The following is a 25,271-nucleotide window of genomic DNA, read 5'->3' as shown; positions in this document are numbered from 1 at the left end:
TAGGACGAAGGTTGTGGCACTCGAAAGGACTTAAATATTTTATAGCCAAATATCCAGTCCAGAATTACTTCAAGTATTTTTTCCGATAAGGACGGTTTCCTTTCATTGAGCAAACAGTGAAGGCAATTCTACGAGAGACTTTTAATCGTACTAAATAACTATAATTAAATTGCTTCCCTCCTTTCCATTTTTATTATTTTACTCGTACATGTTTTGACGCGGTTTCCGGCAAAAGTATTTTAAGACATTACGTCTACTGGATATCTATTGTAATCCTAAAACAGATTTAGGTCATGATCAAATGAAAGGATACTGTACAGTTTTCAAAAGTGACAAACAGTGGTGCTAAATAACTTAGTGAATGAGACGTGAAAATTGTATGAAATAAATGGTTCTTTGCCTTTAGCAAAGAGTACAATATGACCGTCTAAAGCCGTTAAATGCTAAATGAAAAATTGTATGTGCTACGTTGCACACAAAATTAATCATAAATGGGCTTAACGATAGTTGGGATACAGAGATAACATGTAATTAATTCTGATAATAGGATTCAGAACTGGTATTTTCCAAAAATATAATGGTGAAGTAAATTATTCTATTCTCTTTTACAATACATAGTTTTCAGTTGTCACTACCCACGCTTCAGCAATTTTAATTAATTTCTTGATACGGTCGACGAATTTGTATGATTCACGTTACTCTTCGCCATTTGTTATAACGTACTTCAGATACACATTTTTATAGCTTTCTAGTCTATATCGACCTTTATAATCAAGTATTTTTGTAAGAACTTGTTAAAAAAGTCCTCCCCTATACGTCATCTAAAAATGTCAAATATCAATTTACGAGAAGGATAACACCTGGTTCAAAATTAGTTAGGTATATACAAGATTCAGAAAAATATAATAATTGTTCAGTTTTGGGGAAAAAAGAATTGAGATTTCTCTTCATTATATGTATAATTAATTTCATCTCCGTTGTATCTACGATTAGCTGATAAGTTTACTCAGTTCGTAAGTATCTGGGCGGCCTTAATGTCCTTCTCCGACCTGAATACTAAAACAAAATCCTGATGATAGAACTGTCGTCATTAGATTTCGTCAGAATGAATGATATCCCTGGTCATCTTCAGTTAATCGACGCAATTATACAGCATGTCTAAATATTACTGTTGATGGTGTTCTTTCCAGACGCATTTCCACATGTGTCATTTAACTCTTCTGTAATCTTTTGGTTGACCTTGGGGAATTACCACTGAGAAAACTTCACCGTGCTGTATATAACTTCCTGATGGTTTCTATGAAAAATATTGATTTTAATTAATTACGAATATTAATAATATACGGAAATTATCGAAATAAGTTGTAATAAAACGTACTACATTAAATGCCATATTGATATAGATTCTGGTGTTAGTCTCTCACATCTCTCTCTTAATTATGCGGTTGTTGAAGAGTCAGAAGACAAGCTTCATGCATATATTTTTCTGCATATATAGTCAGAAGACCTTGACGGCGCAGAACAATATTACATAAATTAAATTTGCACAATTCTTGATGTTGTAAATAGTTTCAGACCAGTTAAATTACCTGAAACTACTTCAGTGTCAACGAACTTCAAATTATGTTTTTAGGATTGAAGCCAAAAAATTGTGTTATACATATGAGGTTAAAAAGTGTTTGGACCTTCTAAGATCACTCGCCTTTTTCATATTATAAAATGCATTAAGCCTTTATTTCGGAAACTATATTATTGTTATTACGTGGGGTCTTATTCATTATTTGGAGTCAGAAGTTCGCTAAAATTTTTCAATAACAATTAATTGCTAACAAATATTTTCAGCTTTATGAGTTCTTCTGCTTGTGTAAGCAGAACAACTCATAAAGCTGTGTAGCGAATAAGTTTTCCGTTCACACGGCGTTGAAACACTATTGTAAGATACAATTGAATTGAATTCAATTGAACCAACTCTTTCTACCATAGCTAAAGTTATGTGTAGAAAACCCGGTAGCTCCACCGTGCTTAGAGACACATCGTAATGCACTCCATTGTGTACCTGATGCGACAATGAGACTACCAACCAACTTCACCTATTTATAGATGTCTCTGATGTCGAAAAGATGTAAATGTTTCGTTTTGAGCTTCTATGTCGTCGACTTTCTTTGGATCTCTTCAAATAAACATGACTAAATTCTAGGAGTCAAGTATAAGACAGCGTCAGATAACGGACGCTGCAATAAAAGGAAGGTGAACCGGAGCTAAACTCAAAATTCAATTCTATTGTAAGATTTTATTAAAAGATCTATTCGTACAGATAGAATATTTATATACGTCAAGCTTGCTGTAAAGAGCCTTCAGTCAAAAGAAACATACATAAAACTATAATCAGAGTAAGTGTTGGCCAGTAATTTCAAACCACAGATTAAATGAGGTTGCTTTTACAAAGCCTCATGACAAATATGTAACTAAAATTCCCACACAGAAATGCACAGACACTAATGCAGTTGTTAATTGAAACTACATTGTTTATTGTGAGTAAGTGCAAGCCTGGCAGCTCACACCCGTCACATCCCGTGAGCAGTTTCTCGTGCACGTTTCGCTCCGTCACTGTATCAAGTTACGCGTACTTCTTTTTCCGGCTTGTCGTAACGGCATTACTCAGAGTACGATTCATTTGATTAATGTCTAGACCGAGCTGGTGCAGTGGTTACGTGAGGGGGGCCACGTTTCGAGCAGCCTAATTTCTGACTCCCACAGAGAAATCACGGCATCCGTTATCATACGTCAAGTAGGCAAACTCATTGATTGACTTTTTCAGGGGGTACCGTGAGAAAATTTTAAAAATCAGTTGCTTTAATTTTAAAAGTTTTCAGTCACAATCCTATAACATGTCTTTCTTTAAGACGGAAAAACAACGACAATATTTTATGTTATCATTCCAATTAGGCATTTAAATTAGTAATTAGGAACACATTATAATTATTTTCTATGAAAATTGGCCAATATTAAGATATGAATAATTTTTACAGCGTATACATCAAAGTTGATTGAATTATAATTGTTTATTCATAAATAAGTAATTTCTTTAATAGGTGGACAGTTATGGTACAGTAGTTTAAGTAACACGTTATTACCAACATTTAATTTTCTTAAATTTAATTCACTAAAGAAAATAATTTTATTAAATTATAAATCGTTTAAAACATGTAATTTACTTCGGTTATCTTTCATATACACAATGCCTTTTTTTATTAGGGTTTGTTACAAAACTTATTCAAAATTCCTACTTTTAAAGCTTCATGGAATGATCCAGAAATATTTCTTAGTGTTTCTGTCTAAGTCATCTTGACAGCTGAAGTAAGAGAAGTTAGCCTAACCATAAATTGTTCGCATTACCGTAGCATACGTATATAATCGTATTTTATAATAATTTTAAAATACAACTTCATGTTGTACTCCAATGAACCCATACATTAAGGTTTATACTACATGTCAAAAAAATCCCGCACGGGCTTGATAATTCCCGAACGATTACGGGTGAAGCAATAAAACTTGGTATATCATTACTGCACTTTTAAATCTTCTTTATGAAGTCATTACCTTTTTTGTCATGTCAAGGGGATGGCCTGCAAGGATTCAGAAGGAAATCTTAAATTTAGAGCATAGGTTGAGTAGTACATCAAATTAAAGGTTTCTATTTGTGGAGTACAATAGTCACAAATCCGACTTGAAAAGGTTATATCTTTAAAACATTACGCTGGTTTAAAGTTTGAAACATTTACAATGTAGGTCTGTTCTAGGTGGTTTAATATTCGTGTCTTGGCTCAAGTTGTGAAAGGTAAATTTATTAAATGAATACTGTTTAAGGTAGCCATTGCCTCTTCATATCCAATGGGGGATTGTCTACAAGGAGTTCGGCAAAACAATTTAACGTAAGCATAGCCCAAGGTGTACATTATTTTAAACGAACAATATTTGATGTGAAAGGTCCAATAACTACAAAATAGCACATTATCTTATTGGGATCTGTAGGAGTATCACTTTACTTTGGGCCTTTGCGATTGTGTACTGTTGAATATAACTATGTACAGTAGTAATATAATTATATGGAGTGTGTTGCGAATAATTTGTTTAAAAGATGAAAGAAATATTTTTTTCCTATGAATGACATTTATAAATGAAATGGGTTGGTACAAATAATTCGATATTAAACGTTTCTATGTCGGCAGTTCATAAATTCTCTGAACACAAAAAGTAAAGATTAATGGAGAGAACAGCAAAAAGCAGTTTTAAAATATTCAATAACAACCCCGTTGCCATGAGGGGAAAATATTTTACAAGCGTAATGTTGTAAAATATACTGCCTGTGATATTTTATATGTATGTTTAAAAGTTGTACATAATTTTCTCATAAAAGGAATAAGTTAAAATGAGTTTTTATCGCAGATTGTATACTAATGTACTTTTCTACCAGAATAGTGTCTCACCTAAAACAACAGTTCAAAAAAGGAAAAAATATAAAGAGATTCTGTGTATGCTTAGCGATTAAGTCAAAATGAAGTCAAATACTGTTAGAATTTCTTTTAGAAAAGCACGAAACAATATATCATTTAACGTATGTCAGATAGGATCTGCTGAATATCTTAAACTATAAATGAACCATTTCAAGCCTTAACTCCGCCTAAAAAATAAAGACATATTCATTTCATTTCTCATTTCACTTAACTTCATTCATAACTTATAACTTCAGTAGTGTCTTACTGTTTTAAAATCGTATTTGACGCAATTCTTATGCACTACTAATTATTTGACCTTTCTTGCTGACCCATGATTGCTATAAATTACAGCAAAGCCTATGCTATGAGAATTCAGAACAATTGACGTAATTGCAATGTAATGTAATGATAATTAAACTACCTCCCACGTTTTCTCTCCTGAGAATAATTCAACGAATTATGTAAGAGAGTGGCTTAAGGAGTCTTTCTTAGAGGTGATATTTTAAGTATGTTTTGATATTCCTTAACTTTTTGAGAAAAATAGGAATTGAAAGAGTTTCTTTAACCAACGCGAAAATCTTGATTCAAATCCAAATGTTTTATTGCTAAAAGGGAATCTGTTTAATGCATAGCAAAAGCAACATAGTAATTACTATACTATATATCAATATACAACTCTTCAATAGCCAACAACAATTTTGCAATTAATACTTTGCGATATAATATGAGAATTACGAGATATTTTTATTCATTCATACACCGGACACAAATATAACACCCTTCATACTAAGCATATCAGGGGACAGAGTAGTAAACTAATTTATTACTCCAAGCGGCTAGCTAGGAACTCCTCCGCAGAATAAAAAGCATTTGGTAATAAGAGTTGTTGAAAAACAGATTTTAATTAATAAATCTTATGATTTATCAGGAAGCTTATTGATTAACCTGAGACCAACCTGAGGAGAGAGAACTGAACAATTATTCCGAGACCGACTTGAGGAGAGAGTTTCTCAAAGATAGCTAACTGTTTGGTGTAGTAATGGTGCCAGACCTCTGAGAAGGAAGGAATGGGATTTACCATCGAACACTGAATTTCAAAAACCTATCAATACAGCCAAATACTGGAATCTTCATGGTTCGGACTCTGTGAAACTGTAGTACACCCTTGAATGTCATTGGACTATTAATGGTAATTCTAGGAAACAATCTACCTTATCTAGCAACACGTCATTTAGCCTATTAATTACAAAGATCCTCCATTCATAATCGTATTAAAATACACGGTTGCCCTATCAATAAAATTTTATAATTTTACAATTCCATGGTACACATGTGATCACATCCAATTTTGATGGTTAGGTGATTAAAGTATTTGGTGTTGAAAACATTAATGAACAAAACTCAGCTCGTTCTCAAATCTAGTAAAGCGATTTATAGAACTACTGAATTTTGCTATGAACCGAGAGAAAAGTAATAAAAATGAAGGAAATATCAAACGTTATAATATTGCCTTTTCATGTCCCCCTAAAGATTTTATAGAATGATTAATTGTATGGATTATTTGATTACGTAACTCTTATTCTGGATAGAATAATTTTACTACAAATATTAGTATGTAGTAAAGTACACTCTATTTAATGCTTAGTGTTCAGACTGAACTAAACAGATTAAATTCTAGAGAGCTTAAAAATTAAAATATAATTAAGTTGTGATTAGCGCACATACTCAAAATACTGTAATGGTACCAAATAACAAACGACTAACTTGGAGTTTATACGAGTAGAAGTCTACACCACTTTAAGATTTACGTTATTTTGTAAACAGGAATTTATTGACTCAGCTAAATAAGAGAACTAACGAAGAGTGATAAACCATGGTTTAAATAGCGATTATAATTATAAAAAAACTAAAAAAAGTTACATCTTAAATTCACCTATTAATCTGTAATTACTCGTAAATGAAAATGACTAACCTAACTGGTGTGACTGACTGCCGGTGTCACCTGAAATGACTGGCTCGCCGAGGAAGTGAGTCCAAGATCCTCCTGGTGACCGGCCTTGACACTCAGTTTGTAAACAAACAGTGACTCAACTTCCGCACAGTCAGGGCTTTACCGGACCATTGAGGCCTGCATGTGCCAGTTTAATTAACACTTTTTGGGATCATGGTTAAATTCGATCCGCATTACTATTTTTGGAATGGCTTCTACATTACATTGTTCTAAAAATATTACATAACTTTTTGAATTTTATGAAATGTTTTGAATAAATAACGCAATATACCTATAATGTATCGTTTTTGATTCATCCTTGATAATTAACAGTTACTCATATATTGGCTGAGTTCCGATAATTCCAAAAAATCCTTCAAAAATTAACAATGAATATTTGTACTAATAAAACTATTGACTCCTCTAGTCTATTTATAAAGCACTTAGCTAGCTTTCTAACTTGCAGTACATAACATCAGAAAAACCGTTATTAGCTTAAGGAATTTACCCATGTCATGTAATAATCAGGAGTATCCACATTACCAACATTTCCGGTTTATCTACAGTACTAATTTTCTTATCCAGTACCACTCTCTTAAAAATGTAAAAACATGGGAAATCACTACGGCGGGTGAAAGTTTTTAATTTGTGTAGTCCAACGGCGGTTTAGCCCCGCCAACACATGGATAGCGTTAAGATGCTGAGTGACCTACAGGTCGGTTGACCTACAGGTCGTCTTGCCTCTCCTACCGGGTTATGTCACCCACCTCTCATGTAACATTGACCGGCCACTCTGGAGAGTCCCGTCTCGCGAGCAAGTACGGCCTTGGCGAGAAAGTACTAGCTCCAGCACGCCGCTTAGTGTAGCGTGCCACACGTCACACTTGATCTACGAATCACATTGCAGCGATTCTGCTCATCGAAGTAACACACAATTACTGGCATGGCAAAAGAAGTTCATGAATAAACTATGGGTGTAAAAAGTATGGTCTAGTAGTAAGGTACGTTATCCCCAAACTTTACACAAGATTGATGTGGAGAGTTAGCGCATCCCCGGTCAACACTGTCAAAGAATCTCATCCATCTCATCTGTCCAAATATAATTTCCAGTATATTAGAGCTGATAGCAGCGACATACATGCGATTTTGGTGGCTATCTTTAGTCATTTGTCCAATTTCATATATGATCTATAAATCTAGCAATTTCAAAAATCTATTGTATAAGTATAAACTATCAAAATAATATAAAATTGCAAATAATTATGTACTGTATGACCTCAAAGTTGTAGAATGAAAAATATATTTGTAAAAAGGGATAATATATATTTATATTATATATATATATGTATTATATATTATATAATATATATATATATATATATTAGGATTTACCTTTTTTTACTAATAAGTTGAGGAGAAAGCTACGTAATAAGTATACAAAGGTACCTTATATTACTTTGCCACTTTTTGTTTTTAAACCTAGTAAATCGTTATTCAAGTTTGAAAAGTCACTTGAATGTCTAGAAAGCAAGATTACTACATAATCATGCGTAACTAAATGGTTCATTAAATGGTTAAGTAAAAACATAAAAAAACGTAATTTCTTCGTGTAAAAAGTATATAATATATATATAATCAACAGCTGGTTGGTCATCGCTTACTCGGCCACAAATTAGAGACTTGGTGCCGCCCATATTAAACACTGCAATATAACTAAGACCTGGGTTTGGACAGGTTAATCACAAAAGAACAAAACTGTAAATTTAGGTGATTTAACTAAAAATAAGTGATGACCACTGAAAGATATTCAAATCCACTGATCCCGTTAGAATTGAAGAAAAATGTTTTGGGGTACTGATGTCGGAGAATGAAGCAATTTTAATGAGTACCAAGTAGTACAATTCAGAGCCATGTTCCGGAAAATGTTTTACGAGTAAACGTAACTACTGAATTTTCATAAAGTGAAGAGGTCTAAAAGTAAGCCACAAGGCAGATCTAAATACATCCATATTTTCAATGATTGACAAAATATTCAAACGCCTCTAATTTTAGCACTGAGGCACTCCAAATTAGCGATACATCTCTCTGAATGCTTCCCACAAACCCCTACTCAAAAGTAATATAAATGTAAATATTAATTTTAGCACTGAGGCACTCCAAATTAGGTATACATCTCTCTGAATGCTTCCCACAAACCCCTACTCAAAAGTAATATAAATGTAAATATTAATTTTTAGCACTGAGGCACTCCAAATTAGCGATACATCTCTCTGAATGCTTCCCACAAACCCCTACTCAAAAGTAATATAAATGTAAATATTAATTTTAGCACTGAGGCACTCCAAATTAGCGATACATCTCTCTGAATGCTTCCCACAAACCCCTACTCAAAAGTAATATAAATGTAAATATTAATTTTAGCACTGAGGCACTCCAAATTAGCGATACATCTCTCTGAATGCTTCCCACAAACCCCTACTCAAAAGTAATATAAATGTAAATATTAATTTTAGCACTGAGGCACTCCAAATTAGCGATACATCTCTCTGAATGCTTCCCACAAACCCCGACTCAAAAGTAATATAAATGTAAATATTAATTTTAGCACTGAGGCACTCCAAATTAGCGATACATCTCTCTGAATGCTTCCCACAAACCCCGACTCAAAAGTAATATAAATGTAAATATTAATTTTAGCACTGAGGCACTCCAAATTAGCGATACATCTCTCTGAATGCTTCCCACAAACCCCGACTCAAAAGTAATATAAATGTAAATATTAATTTTAGCACTGAGGCACTCCAAATTAGCGATACATCTCTCTGAATGCTTCCCACAAACCCCTACTCAAAAGTAATATAAATGTAAATATTAATTTATATGTTCTGTCCGACCGTGTCTGAAGGCCTCCAAAGTGAATCTTGCCTCACTATGGAACACGGCCCGCAGTAAACACGTAGTAGTGATGAAGTGTCCACTACCATGACGTAGTGGTCGCTCTAGTTTACGTAATCTATACTACGCTTCGAAGATGTGCACGTCAAGTGACGTAACACAACGAAAGTTCAGTATGTTATATAATTAATGTAATTGTGGCGTACGCTCACAAACTATATAAGACTGACATTAGTCACCTCCTCGTCCAGTAGTTTATACTTTAGTACCTCCAGTAGAATTAGTGCTTAAGTACAGCCTACTACGAGTATTACAGTAACCTGTGTAAACATGAAATACTCATTTTTGTATTTAAATCATTACGGTTAGTCCAGAAATTCAGTTTCTCAGCTTTCGTTTAATTTTAATTCAACCTACAGTTCAATTGAAGATGTTAGTAACTTCTATTAAAATTTACCGTAAAAGGCATAACGCAAGGTGCCGAGTGCAATCTTATGATATAATTTAGTTATAATGTGTTACGTTTTGTTATATGTAAACGTTACAACTGAAACTGAAAATGTATTGGATAAAAAATACATTACAAGGACAAACAAACAGTTTTTATTAAACCAACTATAAAATGCCCCACAAAAACTAAGTCGTGTATTTGCGGTATAACAACACTCCTCCAACCGGTCAGTTCCTACTAACGGGGGGTGACTAGGCCAAGTTCGGCGAGAGGCCAGAAAAACTAGCGGGACCCGTTCCTGTCCCTAGCAATGTCAAGAATGCCAATTTTTTTATTCAAAGAAATCATGTGGTATGAGTTTTTTTCGCACTTAATTAATTGTCAGTGAAAAAAGTGTTAGACTAATACCGTCCCGATTGGTACTTAATAATAACGTTTTCATTATAAATTCATAATTTGGTGTACTTTGTATTAATAAATAACAAAAATTATTATCGTTATTCGCCAGCAGGAACTGCTTTATCTAATCTCAAGGTAACAATAAATCCACTTGCGACAGAGGAGGAAGAAGTGTTCTTTTTGTGTTGATTTCACTTCAAATATCAAATTAAAGTGAGTAGTTAAACAAATTTTAAAATTTGTTATTATATAAATATGTAGATTTTATAATATTTATAATATTTTCACCTTGAAAATGTATAAATTAGAACGAAGGAACTGAATAACAAACTGAAAATAAATGTAGGCAGAAGCTTTATTGCACCAAAAGGTAGCAAGATGTGTAGAGGAACAGGAGAAGGCACGTTTACGTGCAATAATATTAGTTTTTCAGCTATATCGCTTTTCACCAAAACTTCCAGCTTGCCACTGTATTCTACTTAGACAACTGTATCAGATATCAAGATGGATTTGGTTTTGTCAGGCTTTCCTAGATGTATTTTAAGTCTAGAATTTGTTTTATTATTTTGTTTTTCAGCTTTTTACACAGTAATTTTTATAGTGTTTTTTGTGTGAAATTTTAAGCATCTATACAAATATTACAAAACTCCAAAAGAGATTTTTTAAAATCTCTTACACTTAAGATGCATAGGATTTTGTGTTTATTAAAATATAAAAAAAAAACACCCAATTTTTCACTATTAACTTGGGCAGTATAAGATGTCTGATTCCCACTATGTATCAAATAGAGAACAACTCTATTTGTTTTCGTTGTAGACAAGTTTTAAATATATAAATTGTTGCTTAATTTTTTTTATAGAATAAAAATATCTTTCAGATCACATTTTTATGAAAAATTTGACACATTATTACTAAAATGTCATGAATAGTTTTTAAGTATGTTTGTAGAATTAAAATTAGCGGATTCCCACACCTCAGCTATCTATTATAATGGCTACTTACTACACCAAGGTGAGGGTGATAGACAAGAATCTTCCAAATAGTAAACATGCAGGTTATTAAAGGTTATTTATCAAAAACACTCAGGTTGTATGCTGAGAACACACTCGACCCTGAATTGGATAATCCTTCTACAAACAGGAAGTCACTGACAACTTTAGCTAATAATCATACTATGAACTATTTATTTTTACAACCTATATAATTTTCACCATATAACAATTGTATTTTTCCGCTTTAAAAGCTATAAACGCTTACCACATCTTTCATTTTGAAGTATGTTTATAGTTTATATTTAAATAAAATATTTCAACACAATAACAGTCTACAGAATGAAGGTACAGAGCGAACTATCTGGGAACTGCAGAACTAGCCTGGTGGCTAAAAGTAGAATCGCTCAACTGTCCGTCTCTGGTCGTAATATCATTGTGGACAAAAGTACATTATCTTGACCACAGTATCCAATAAGACTAATGAGATTACGCTTTTAGGCATGTTTCTGGCAAACGCAGTGTATATAACTTTATAATACGAGCTAGTGTTAAAAAGTGGATCATGAAATCTAGCAAATGAGTTTTGAATAACATTTTAGAGAATGGTTTTGGGCAGGAAAAAAATATTTGGAGATAATATGTTGCAAAATTATACTACATTAGCTCATGTGATGAGGTGATTTTGCGGAATTTGTTGGTTTAATCAAACGCTTGAAAGTTTTAGCTGACCACTAAAATTATATTGATTATTTCTGGAGGTCCAGAGCGTAACTCAATCGCCTATTATTGTACAGATTATAATGGCATATCAAGCACTTCAAGTGATAGTTACTGGAAGATATTCCTTTCTCTGGATTAACATTCGTACAATTTGATATTCACTGTTGTGTTCTAGGGCTTTGAAGTTGAAGAGCGTAATAGTTTCTATAACCACCAATAAGATAACTAAAACGTATACGCAAAATTATAGAGTATTTGGTTAAATAACTACTCAGATTTCAGCAGTTCCTATTGAACTACGTACTTACGGTCAGAGAGGCGGAGTCCTGAACCTTCTCAGTGAGTACCTATGATGTAATATGATGGAGTCATGTAATAATGTTTTTCGAAACGTTAATAAATTTCAGTGTTTCACTACGCCTAAGTAAAACTTCAGCACAGTCTTAGGCAATAATGTAGTTTGTGATATAAGCACACTTTCATCTGTAGCCTAATATTTAGAGTGAGGCTAATTCTTAAAAGGGCACACTGCCTACTCCTAGGAGCCAATCAGATTCACTTCGCTCGTTTGTACCCTCGGATATCGTGAACAAATGAATATATTTACTTTTCTCAACAACATATGAGTGACGGATTTTGTTTTTGAACCATTCATTATGACTTCGAATCGAATACTAGCTGTAATGAATATTCCTAAGCTTATCGCACGCATTATATATTAACCCAGCAGACAACAAATTAATAATGCTGGATTTAAATAATTAACGTATAACATTCAGTACAGATATACTCCCAAAAACTAAACACAAACGAAATAGTGAAACTTACTACACACTTACTGTTTAAATTTTTAATGCACGAGTTTAAATTGCGGCAGCCCTGACTTTCAAGTTTCATTGGAGTTTTGCTCAGTCTTAGGTTTGGTTGACTAATGCAAATCTATCTGTCATAAATTAATATACGTCTTGTATTAAAGTCCTCAAAATTAAGTGTAAAATGTGACTTCGTGTTGAGATATAAATCAAATTGAACCTTTGCCGTAGGGTTAAATGATTATTCTTAGATTATGTGTAGGTCGAATTTGAGGGTGGTCACTCCAGGCCTTCTTGTACAGTGTATATACTCTTGCACCCAGGCATACATTCACACTTTCATACTTACAACATGTTAGTAGGATGTTTACTAGATAAATTGGTGTAGGAAATCTGCCTCTCCTTTTTATCAAAGAAACAATTTACCAGCCGCGTAGACGGAGAACTAAGGCTCGATATATGCTACGTCACAATAAAATATATATGAAACATAACAAAATACATTTTTGATCTACAAAGATTGAAGTGAAAGTATGATATGAAAGCGTCTTCTGGAACGCCCTGTATGAGCGAAGACGGGATTGTATGGATATTATGCGGAAGTAACATAGGCAATGAAGTAACAGACACGTGCAGATGTGTCTTGCCTTATCTAACTCGACCTCAATGGAATGTCATCTTCCAACTTATTACAGCAATGAGTCTTTCACACTTTAAGATCTGTTAGTTGTAAACTTTACTGTGCTTTATAAATGTTAAATATTATACCAAAAGTGATTAATTACATTAGAAAGCAAAGTAAAAGCTGAGTGGAAGGTTAATAATTGAAATTGTCCCAACCACGTAGATATGATTGAAAATATTACCTTCTAGTGATTGTCATATTGGTGTCAAACACAGAAGTGAAGTCTTAAAGACCTTTCAACTTCCGGAAAGATAACAATGGAGTTTTCTGGATATAGTGTAAAATTGAATTCCATTGTACAAAAAAATACTCAATTATGAAGTAATTAACCAATCGATTTATACAAGACTACATCGCATGTTGCCTGAGGCGCGTCTCTTGTTGTTAGTACATTTCTCACGAATGTCAAGTAAAAAAAAGATAAAACCAATACATAAAAAATCTTGATTAATAAAGAAAAAAGAAAGTATGATCACCCTCCAATGTTACAGCTGATTATATGTTTAAGATATTGTAATATCATTAATTTTATACGATAAAGCGTGTTGGTATTATATTTTGTATTGATGGCAAAATGGGGTAAAATAATGCTTTGGGTGTAGTTATAGTCTAACAACGTAAAAGATCTAATTTAATTTTGGATATCTAAATATTTATTATAAAGAAATCGGTAGTTTTTATCAAGGAATATTTGATGAAACTTGATATAATTATTCTTCGAGACGGAAATATAGATACTCGAACCTATATAATCTGTCAAAGCCATTCGTTGGTGATCTCTAAAAATATTTTAAATAACTGCTGAATGTCTAATCTCGAGAATGGCTGGACCGATTGGCAAATTTTTTTGTAATATTCTTCTTTAGATATTAAAGTCCGAGGAAGATTTTATAAGGAGAGAACATTTAGAAAAGTTCCCATAATATTTAAGAATTTGGGAAAATAATTAAAATATTTACGACAGGTAATCTAAAGTTAACTGACACTTTACAGCTGTTAGCACATTCAACAAAGAGGCAGAAATTGCTTATATTTAATGTTTGTAAAATATTATAAATGCAGTGCTCAACCAGTAGTGTAATAATGCACATTTCAAAGAAGAGTTACTATCTAATCTTTGACTTTTTTATTTTGCATCAGCGATGAATGAACCAGCATGCATTAGAAATACTATATAAACGCTGTTATAAAACCCACTTAATGATCAAAGCTGTGCATCTTTGTACGTCAGACGCTCGAAACTGGTTGGCTCCCTTGACATTGTGTATGGCATTTTCACTGTAGCTTAAGGAGTATAAAAGGGATGGCACACATTAAACCGAAAGCAGAACACAAGCAACGGATATAGAAGTGTATTTAGAAAAGTTGTTTTTTCTAAGTTGAATCCCAAATGTGTATTTATTTTCTTGGCCAGTGCAGCAACTTAAACTCAAATGTGGATCCGTAAATAAATTAGACCGGGAGTGAATTTAATTAAACGGCCGGAACTGATACATTTGACAGCAGTAACATTTCAGTCGTACGTACTTTATATATTAACTTTATCTGGACAAAAGGGCAAAATATAATTGAAGTTGACACTTTTGGATTAAATTATGTTTTCGAGACCTATATGTATACCTATATATATAAATACATATATATATATATATATATATATATATATATATATATATATATATATATATATATACATATTTTTTTTACTTGTTCTGTTGGTATTACTGTGTGTGTGTGTGTGTGTGTGTGTGTGTGTGTGTGTGTGTGTGTGTGTGTGTGTGTGTGTGTGTGTGTGTGTGTGTGTGTGTGTGTGTTTTACATACAGTAATACCCACAGAACCAGTCAAATTTTTATTTAACTTTTGATTCTCTTTACCTTGGATACTAAAATAATACGTACCTGACGTATCTACTCTTATCTCGTATCTACGTCATAATTTCTCACTAAGATGGCTACGCCCTTCGTTTTTGGGAACTGTGGATTTAAGAAATACTGGAAAATTTTCTCGAAACGCTTTAGAATTTGGAGAAATAACAATAATATTTATGTTTCATAACACAATTTTACCTTACATTAAGCAGCTGTTGAAACTTGTAAACATGATCCTCTTGTACAAGTACAAGGGCTGAAGCTCTTTGAAGTGAGGTAGGCTACGGGTTCGGTTCACGAGACCATTTAAACATTTACACATTTACAAATGAGATTTGAGAATTTTCTCTTAAAATGTAAGTAAAATAATTAAAATACCGTTGGTGTAGAAAGAATTTCTCCATAAAGGGGGAAGGAGTGGGTGGCTTGTGAGAATTAATTTGAATATTATCTGAAGTAAATAAAAATATATGCAGCAGTTTGTAAATATTACGCAACGTTGTTCATAAATATCTCTCGACACGTGGAATTACTAGCTGATTTCTTTAATGAATCGAACGCATTTCTCTGAATGGTGAATGATAGAGTTTGACGGCAGGAATTACAGCATTTTACCGGACCGTGTCCCTATAGTAAGCCTTCCGTTTGTAATCAGCCATTTGGCAAGCATTTAAAGCTACTTGCTACGAGCATGAAACAGTTTACTATAGCTAATACATAGACTAGATTACATAAATTTATTCAATACTTTCAATATACATAAGTGGCCTTGGCCGGAGTGAATAAGGCCCACAGAGTATTTTGACATGTTGAGGAAATTTTTAATTTTCTGCCGCAGCCAACCAAATGTTGTTGGGTAGTAAGTATGTTGAACACTTACTTTGGTAATAGTAAACTCTTGGCACAAATCTTTTTCATTGTGTGTGTACATAATATGTCTTTCCTCAACAAGTAGCAATTGTTTGATAGCATTTAAACTAAACATTTTATGGCTATTAGGTATCTGTTAGCAACGTTTAATCATCGTCATGTTTTTGTACGGGTAGTTTTAAGAAACCATACTAGCTAGCCATTTTCACAATTCATTATTAACAATAGCTGTTTTGAAATGACTATGTTAATTAGATATCATTATTATTTAAAGAAACTGAATAAAGTTGTTTCGATAACTTGTATCTGTTTTCATCAAAAGACGTGAAAACTTAAAATTAAACAAGCAAGAAACATACATTACATGTAACGATGACAAATATCCATAATCCTGTCATCTTTCGTAATTGACAATGATAAAACACAGCATTTTCCCAGTTAGTCTACTTACAATCGCTCGCTATTATCTTTGGTGGCAGTTCGTCACTTCATCTTGAAACCGTTGGCTATCATAAAGAGCGTTTCAATAGTATTTATACCTTGTTAATAGATTATTCGGATTATAAATATAGCGGGTATATTTGTAATAACTTCAGTTATAACATTGAAACAGAGATGTTACGTAATTTTTCAGACACAAATATTTGAACTGAAATTAGCCAGGAATTTTAATCGACAACTTTTGCTGACTCATATTCAAACTCAATATTGCAAGGGTCATGACAGTCTTTGACAGTTTACGGTTACTATTGCTTGAGACCGAGATATTCTACTCAGACCCAGACGACAGGCTACACATAACGGCACTAGGTATATTGCGGAGTTGCGGATAAAACATTCGGTTACGCAACGGCGCGGCGCGGCGTATCCGGTTTTAATTCAGGTAAGTTCCGCAGTCCCAGTGGCCAGTACGGTCACGTGACCTGTTACTTTCTCTCATAAATACTTGCCGAAATATTGATAAACAGTCCGGCCTGGACCAGCAACAGTTCCTGCTCTGCTGACGTAACTTGTAACGGCCTTGCCCAGCGTCAGCACGATTCAGCAACACTGCAGCGTCAGCTGTTTACTGTTTTCTCCTCACTGTTATACTACTATACAGATAATTACTACCAATTATCTAAGTATATCTAGCCTCAAACGTGCAAATTGATACATTAATTAAATTATGGGATACAAATGTTAATTACCTGAATCAGATTATAAAATTGTTAATAATAGTTGAAAATCTAAAATTCATTAAGCTATCGTTTCTTTAGTTAATGAAACGTATTTACAAAATAACATTATTGGACAGGCTATATTTAATTTTGTACCGATTTTTTCTATAAAGAAACAAGCACGGGTATCCCCCATTTGTTATTAGTTTCACTTGTGTATTTGCAAATAATATTGTACTCACGGTGCGTAAATTGAATTCTTCAATTAACCTTCACTATTTTTAGGATAATAGATTTACATCTATTACAATTATTTATACAACGATATTTATAAAAAACTACCTCCACCTTAATATAGAAACACACCCAGAGGCCACCAAAAACAGGGTAGTTTACAATAAAACCTCAACTGGCTTTTATTATTGGATTCCGTATTTAATTTGGAGGAATTCCAAACGACCTTTTTCAAACTCCTTATAGATAGCAGCGTCTGTCGATCTTAGTTGTTAGGTTTACAGAAACTGTTTCGTCCTATTATTTATGTTAAACCTAAAATAACACAATTCTGCTTACATGGCTGAATTCAAAGGGCGGAGCTGTTTTATAATTGCCATAGCCTAACCAATCACAAGGACTAATGTAAAAAAACAGAGAGCAATGTTGCCGTTTCATTACATACGTTAAACTGTTATTGGAATCAAACTATCTCAGAACCCTGCCCCATCTCGCTGTACAAGAACCAAAACTGTTATTGGAACCAAACTATCTCAGAACCCTGCCCCATCTCGCTGTACAAGAACCAAAACTGTTATTGGAACCAAACTATCTCAGAACCCTGCCCCATCTCGCTGTACAAGAACCAAAACTGTTATTGGAACCAAACTATCTCAGAACCCTGCCCCATCTCGCTGTACAAGAACCAAAACTGTTATTGGAACCAAACTATCTCAGAACCCTGCCCCATCTCGCTGTACAAGAACCAAAACTGTTATTGGAACCAAACTATCTCAGAACCCTGCCCCATCTCGCTGTACAAGAACCAAAACTGTTATTGGAATCAAACTATCTCAGAACCCTGCCCCATCTCGCTGTACAAGAACCAAAACTGTTATTGGAACCAAACTATCTCAGAACCCTGCCCCATCTCGCTGTACAAGAACCAAAACTGTTATTGGAACCAAACTATCTCAGAACCCTGCCCCATCTCGCTGTACAAGAACCAAAACTGTTATTGGAACCAAACTATCTCAGAACCCTGCCCCATCTCGCTGTACAAGAACCAAAACTGTTATTGGAACCAAACTATCTCAGAACCCTGCCCCATCTCGCTGTACAAGAACCAAAACTGTTATTGGAACCAAACTATCTCAGAACCCTGCCCCATCTCGCTGTGCAAGAACTCCCTAAAGAGGTGTCATCGGCATATCCACCGAAATGGCGAGATGTCTCCCAACCTGTTTATTACTATTCTATTCTATTCTGTATTATCGAGACTGGGGGGAATCTCTTTCTCTGAAATCTTCCTTGTCTCATTGCAGTAATTTCAGAAGACAGGGGGAGGTCCAGGTCCAAACCTTGTAAAAGCCTCATCGGGAAAACTATTGTTGGCAATTGTAGTAGGCTGCAGTACTGGTTCGGGACTCATGAGCCAAGTTTTCCTATTCAGTGCCGCCAGCATATATTTTATTTTAAATATAGTTAAACACATATATCAAGTACAGGTATGTAAAATGTATGGAAATCCTCCCGTTACAAAGTTTAAAACGCGATTATAAAATTGACAAATAAGCACCGCACTTGTGATAAGACTATAAGTGTTTCTTAAGTGGTTATCAGTAACCGACACAGAGCTGACTATCAGTTTCGCAACTAACCTCAACAGTGATCTACTCAGCTAGTCAAGGGAAGTTGGCAAACCTGATGTCAGATGTGGGGCTCGGTAATTGGGGATTGCAGCGATTGGTAAACCTGCGTCCTGGAAGTTACTGACCCGTTCCAAGTCCAAGGATGGGACGGTTTCTCCTTGCTTTACGTTTATTATTAACTAATTGCAAAACTTTCATAATTTCAACTGTACTATTCAACTTATTATATGAATTGTTACATTTTAAAGTAAGGTTTTAAATATAAATTGTTTAGCTAAACAGTACAATTTCACTTATATGAGGCTGTGAAGTTGGAAGATATAAATGGGATTTTCGGAAGTCATTTATAATTCGAGAATTGGAATCTGTCATCTTTTTAAGGTGTCAAAGTTAACGATATACGAAATTGTACGTCAGAAAACTCAAACAAATACCTAAAGGTGGAGACCCCAGAGTGGGTAGAATGTCACTGCACCAAATAGGCTGCAGAACGTATCATCCCATACCAGAGAAGAGGTTTATATGGTTTTATGACACATGAAGAAGGTGATGGATTCAAAACTTCGAAACGTAGTGGTCTATTTATGTAATATCAGCAAATCTATTTACTCTTTCTAATAAGTATTTTAATTCAGTGCATTTAAATACTATCTGTTACACTGCATATTGCAGGCCGGAATAGTTTTCGTATATGCCACAACAAACTACAAGAACATACAAATTGAGTTTTCAGGCGTTTACGTTGTGTCGTGAATAACAACTTTAAATAGTTTTCACTGAAGAATGAAGTAGTTTATTTTATCTAATTTAAATGCAACCACCAAATATTTTATCATAGGAGTGATGGCATATCATTTGGAATCCAGCATTTTACCTAAAATAAATGAAATTATTATTTATCATTAATACCGCAATAAATAAATGGACTTTTAATTAAATTTAAAATTAACAATGTAAATTTCACAAACCACTGAGAAAACAACTATACAAATATTTCTTTGGCAATAGAAAGTCCTCATATAATTTTAAAATTAAATTTACTGTACGTTTATTATTAAAAGTTTGAATCTGGATTTTGTTTCCATCTGACGTGTCAATTCGTTTAATGTGTTTATTTCTTTTACAACTTCAAACATAACCGTCGCAGTTCTGAAGCATTTTGATCATTCTTATTTTTATTTAAACCAGAAATACTTTCTCAGTGATACCATGACATTCTGACACTTCGGAGGAACATACTCTATGAACAAATTTAGCAAATTTGCAATGTTTATCATCAAATATTAAATGTTTTTTTTCTCTCTTAATATTAAAAATGATATTTTATTAAACATGTATTAACTGTAAAATTACAAATCCAGGAAAGATTTCCAATGGGTTCAGTATACGATAAAACCTTCTTTAACGTATTAATTAAATTTCCTCTTGATTTATTTCATTCCTGAATGTATTTTGATGATATATTTTTTAAGTTGGGCGTTCATATTTCAGCATTCTTTGACTTGGGCGTAAAATCTGCGAGTTACAACGAAAAAACAATACAGTTATGATCATTATTTGTTGTGCTTCCTCTGAGATGCAATGTGGAGATGATTTTAAATAATAGAGAAAGTGTTACCAAAATATTAAATCTAGAGAGTAAGTAAATTAGTGCCTATGGATGTCAGAATAATGATTCTCATTTCACTATATTTCCTCAGTATTATATAACAACGTAAACAATTTAGTGGATTCTTTAATATCGAAACTAAGGCATTTATTTGTATTACTTATTTACTTACTTTATTAATCTAGAAATAGCAACTCTTTCTAAGAATCACTCAATCGTCAATAAAAGTATATATAAAAATAAGTATGTAAAATATTATTAGTTCATTTTAATAATATTTTACCTTATTATTATAATATTTACAAATATAACCTTAAAACTATTGCTCTTGCAAATTAATAATAAACGGCAGAAACAAACCGTGGAATAATTGATCACTTGAATTGTTTTGTCAAATTTGTTATGTAAATTCGACCATATATGCTTTTGTTGTAAGCATGAATATAAGGACTGAAAGGCATTGTTAAGGATTTCAATATCTTAGAACAACATTTGGATAAATAGTATGTGCTCCCTTCTTCAAACGTGACCCATAATACGAGTTTAAGCATACATCGAAATAAACTCATGGAAACATAGCAAGAATGCCGTAGTCGAGCGTCACATATTGTGTCCCACCCATCGCCCGAAATGTTTTCGATATATTCAACTGAAGAGGCAAGCATATCTGTTATAAGAACGTTATACTTAACGGTGTTATTTATACTTTGTGTTTTCTAATCAACCACCACGTCGCGTCGCCAATAATGTACTTTAAGAATTTCAATACATTTACTATTTTAAAACACTTTTTTTAATCAAATAAAGCTTATAAATACAGCTGAACCATACATTTAATTGTATTAATTTTTGAAATTCTAAATACGCTCTTTTATTGTCTAACATTTCCGTATGTGGAACATGCCGTTACAATGTTGACAACCAACGGTATGTTTTGGCAACCCAGTAGGGCAGGACAAACGTCAAAGCCCCCGAAATCACAGTAATCCAGGAGATTATGTGAGCGGCCTTCAAAGGGTACGTGAGAAAGGGTTTCCAATCTCCATATGCAGTGCAATCCCTCCACCGTCTGACCGCATCGGGCACCGGACAGCCTTGACATCTCGCCAGGATCATTATAGCATTGGGCAAATTGTTTCTTACGAAGTTCGATCATTAGAGTTCGTCACCCGATTGCGAGATGTGGCCTGTCAGTGCACTCACTACCTGACCACTAATCGATACTATACGATGTGATCACCTTGCAGTGTGCTATGGAACTTTAATATTTTGGGTTTCAAAAACCCATTATTAAACACAGAACTCAAACAAAAACGACATAACCAGAAAATTAATTTGAATAAACAAATAACATAAACAAAATAATCTTTCTGGTCAGTCGGAGTAAAGGTACATTTCATATGAGGCCATAATCTCGAAATGACATACTGAAGATGCATTGTTGATTGCTAGTTTAGATTTTTTATTCGCACAATACTTAAATTGGCAATATTAATAATTGGCATGTTAATATAACTGTGACACTTTCAAACATTTAGAAAGTTCATAATGTTCAAACGTTATAAGACAAAATTGTTTTATATGTATATATATATATATATATATATATATATATATATATATATATATATATATATATCTTTGTAAAAATGTGACTTGATTTAGTTACAATTTATCCGAAATATTTTTGGTAAAGATATTCCCTTATAACGGTTTAGTAAATACCAACGGCCACTACCTTGAAACGTTAAAAGTTATCGAAGAAAAAGAAATAAATGTTGCTTTGAATTACTCGAACATTTTATGAAAAGTATTAATTTTTATTTATCATCTGAAATACTCGAGTTAAAACGCTTACTTAAATGTGAATGCCACTATCTTAAAAGATTTCATTGGTTAACGAACTCATCGAAGCTATATACAAATACTGTTTATATACTAAGATTCGTCTGCACTTTTAAGAACTTCGGTAATTATCGGGTTTACAATAACTTTTTTGTTTTTTGTTATATTGCATGATAACTTATATATAAGTATGTACGAGTAGAGATATTCGTATAGAAAAAATTAATATATATATAAATATATATATATATATATATATATATCTAAGATCAGAGAAGCCTACTTCTGTCAAAAGTGAACTAAGTGAGTTTTTATTTCAGTTTTTAAATTTATAGTTAAAGTTAGATAGTAACATTGCATTCTATATATAATACTTAATATTTTATAAAACGTAAAGTAAAAGTACATTAACAATGATACTACCTACACGTTTGTTTCTTTATAAACTTAAAACTATTGTTAATATTGTAGATTACTAGAACTGGTACATTAGTTCAAAAGCACATTCCAACGAACTTTAATCTAGTATAGAAAGTTCTATTAGTTCTTGCCGATTGTTTCAAATGGAGTCTTCGGTGTGACATTCTGAACTTACCTAATCACTGAAATCTAAAACTGTGATAAATATATGTGTTATTCCATATAGAATTTAATCTGTATAAATGAAAAAATGAAAATAATAAACAAAGTTTAGACAGAACATTTATACTATCTCACATGTATTAAATGAAAATTAGAGGTAATGGCGTTAGTTTTGGAATTAGTAGATACGATTTCAAAATTACTTCATTGATTACATTCTTACAAGGTTTAGGATTTGACTTAATTTGTTAAACACTTTTAGGTTGAAGCAATTTTCAATGTTATTTTGTTTTGCTTTTTTTTAGACAGAACGGTTGATACATAAGACATGCTCTTTTAATTAACATTTATACTATCTCACATAAATTAAATGAAAAGTAAAGGTAATGGCGTTAGTTTTGGAATTAGTAGATACGATTTCAAAATAACTTAATTGATTACATTCTTACAGGTTTAGGATTGGCTTAATTTATTAAACACTTTTAGGTTGAAGCAATGTCCAATGTTATTTTGTTTTGTTTTATTATGTTTATTATTTATGTTCAAGAACATCTATATAGATATGATAAATAAGCAATTTTATTTTAATTTAATCCAAAATGCATTGGAACAAAAAAGACGTACCAACTTAGATTGTTTAGACCTATTCGTAAATGTGCTAAATTCACATTGCAGCCTGGTAACCAAAAGGAGAAAGTTTGATTCATATAAGTTTATTATTTGTATAAAATGTAGCCCTGTGTTACCACAGTATGATCGAGACCCAGGTATGAAGGAAGCCATACAAGCAGTGTAATGGCAACTCAGCAATTATATGAGATACTCGCATGTCACCTCCATACGGCCGCGCCACGCCGCACTGGTCCTGTCATTACAGACTCGCTGGCGCATTGGAATTAGAGATGTAATTGCCACGAGTCGTACTCCCGTAGCATTACTATTGCATCAGGCAATTTTATAAATGTTATTCCCAAAATTTCTTTTAACTGAATTCAACAATTCTCCAGTAGTAACACTGTTTACTTCCAAGGTTTGAAAACAGTGCCATTTTCCAGCTATGGAAAAAACAAACAAGCACAAAAAGGAAAAAGGTTGTGAAGTATTTTGGTTTGCGTATTACGGTTATGACCGGAATTAAATCTGAACTAGAATACTATTTAAAAGTTTTGGAAATCCAAAGAATAGTGTGATAAAAGGTAGAACAAAAATATATAACTTATTTTAACTAATAAAACTTGGTTATTTAAGAATTTAAAATAACTCGTCAAGGATTTTTTAATTCGATTGGAATTGTGCTTGACGGGACTGAGCCGGCGCAGGACCACTACTCACATGTGTGGCCGTCATAGTTCATAAATGATTACACTAAGATAGAAATGTAATAAATATTTGCTATTTATTGAATGCTGATCAAACCTTGTTTAGAAAATATCACAAAAAAAACTATTCTATACTTGTATAATACTATTTTGTGACGTGAAGTATTCTGATTATCAAATATTATATGTAGCAAATATGGATCCACACAACTATCGCCATTTGGCGTTGATATATGTACAGAAGGCAAACAAATGTATAAGTATTGGAGAAACAGTAGAGGAACACTCACCATACAACAAAGCCAATGGAGGAATATTAACAATGTCGCTACTAACGCAGGTTGTATTACTCTGTATGTAACTACGTGACCACTAATTTAACAGTGTCTCGCGTGAGAAAAACGGGTTCTCTTCTTCAAGGATAATTAGTTCTTTTTATTTAATGTTTATATACTCATGGTCAACTTATTATATAATTATTTGGTGAACTTAACAAAAACTTAATTATTTCCCAAAATTTACTTGTGGGATTTTTCTTGGGTTCTTTTAACAATGTATACTACCGTGCATATTTCTGATTAATCACACTAAAGAGTTAAATATTCATGAGCAGTTATCTGTCAAAATTACCTCTACAACAAACAATGGCCTTAAACTACACATTTAGCACTAAACAGTTGACCTTGGAATGTATCCTTGAGCTATCTGGCT

General features: G+C 33.0%; 1 protein-coding gene across 1 annotated transcript in view; it reads right to left on the bottom strand.

Annotated features, from left to right (window-relative positions):
• LOC124370377 (retinaldehyde-binding protein 1) overlaps window positions 1–24,912 on the bottom strand; it is a 43,727-nt gene extending 18,815 nt beyond the window's left edge. The window contains exon 1 of the mRNA XM_046828663.1: window positions 24,851–24,912. The gene's annotated coding sequence lies outside the window, so the exon portion shown is untranslated. The remainder of the gene's footprint in view (window positions 1–24,850) is intronic.
• Window positions 24,913–25,271: the final 359 nt, after the last annotated feature.

This window comes from Homalodisca vitripennis, chromosome 1, assembly GCF_021130785.1.
Source record: "Homalodisca vitripennis isolate AUS2020 chromosome 1, UT_GWSS_2.1, whole genome shotgun sequence".
Taxonomy (NCBI): Eukaryota; Metazoa; Arthropoda; class Insecta; order Hemiptera; family Cicadellidae; genus Homalodisca; species Homalodisca vitripennis.
The sequence above is the reverse complement of the archived record's forward strand: the minus strand, read 5'-3'. Positions and strand labels throughout refer to the sequence as shown.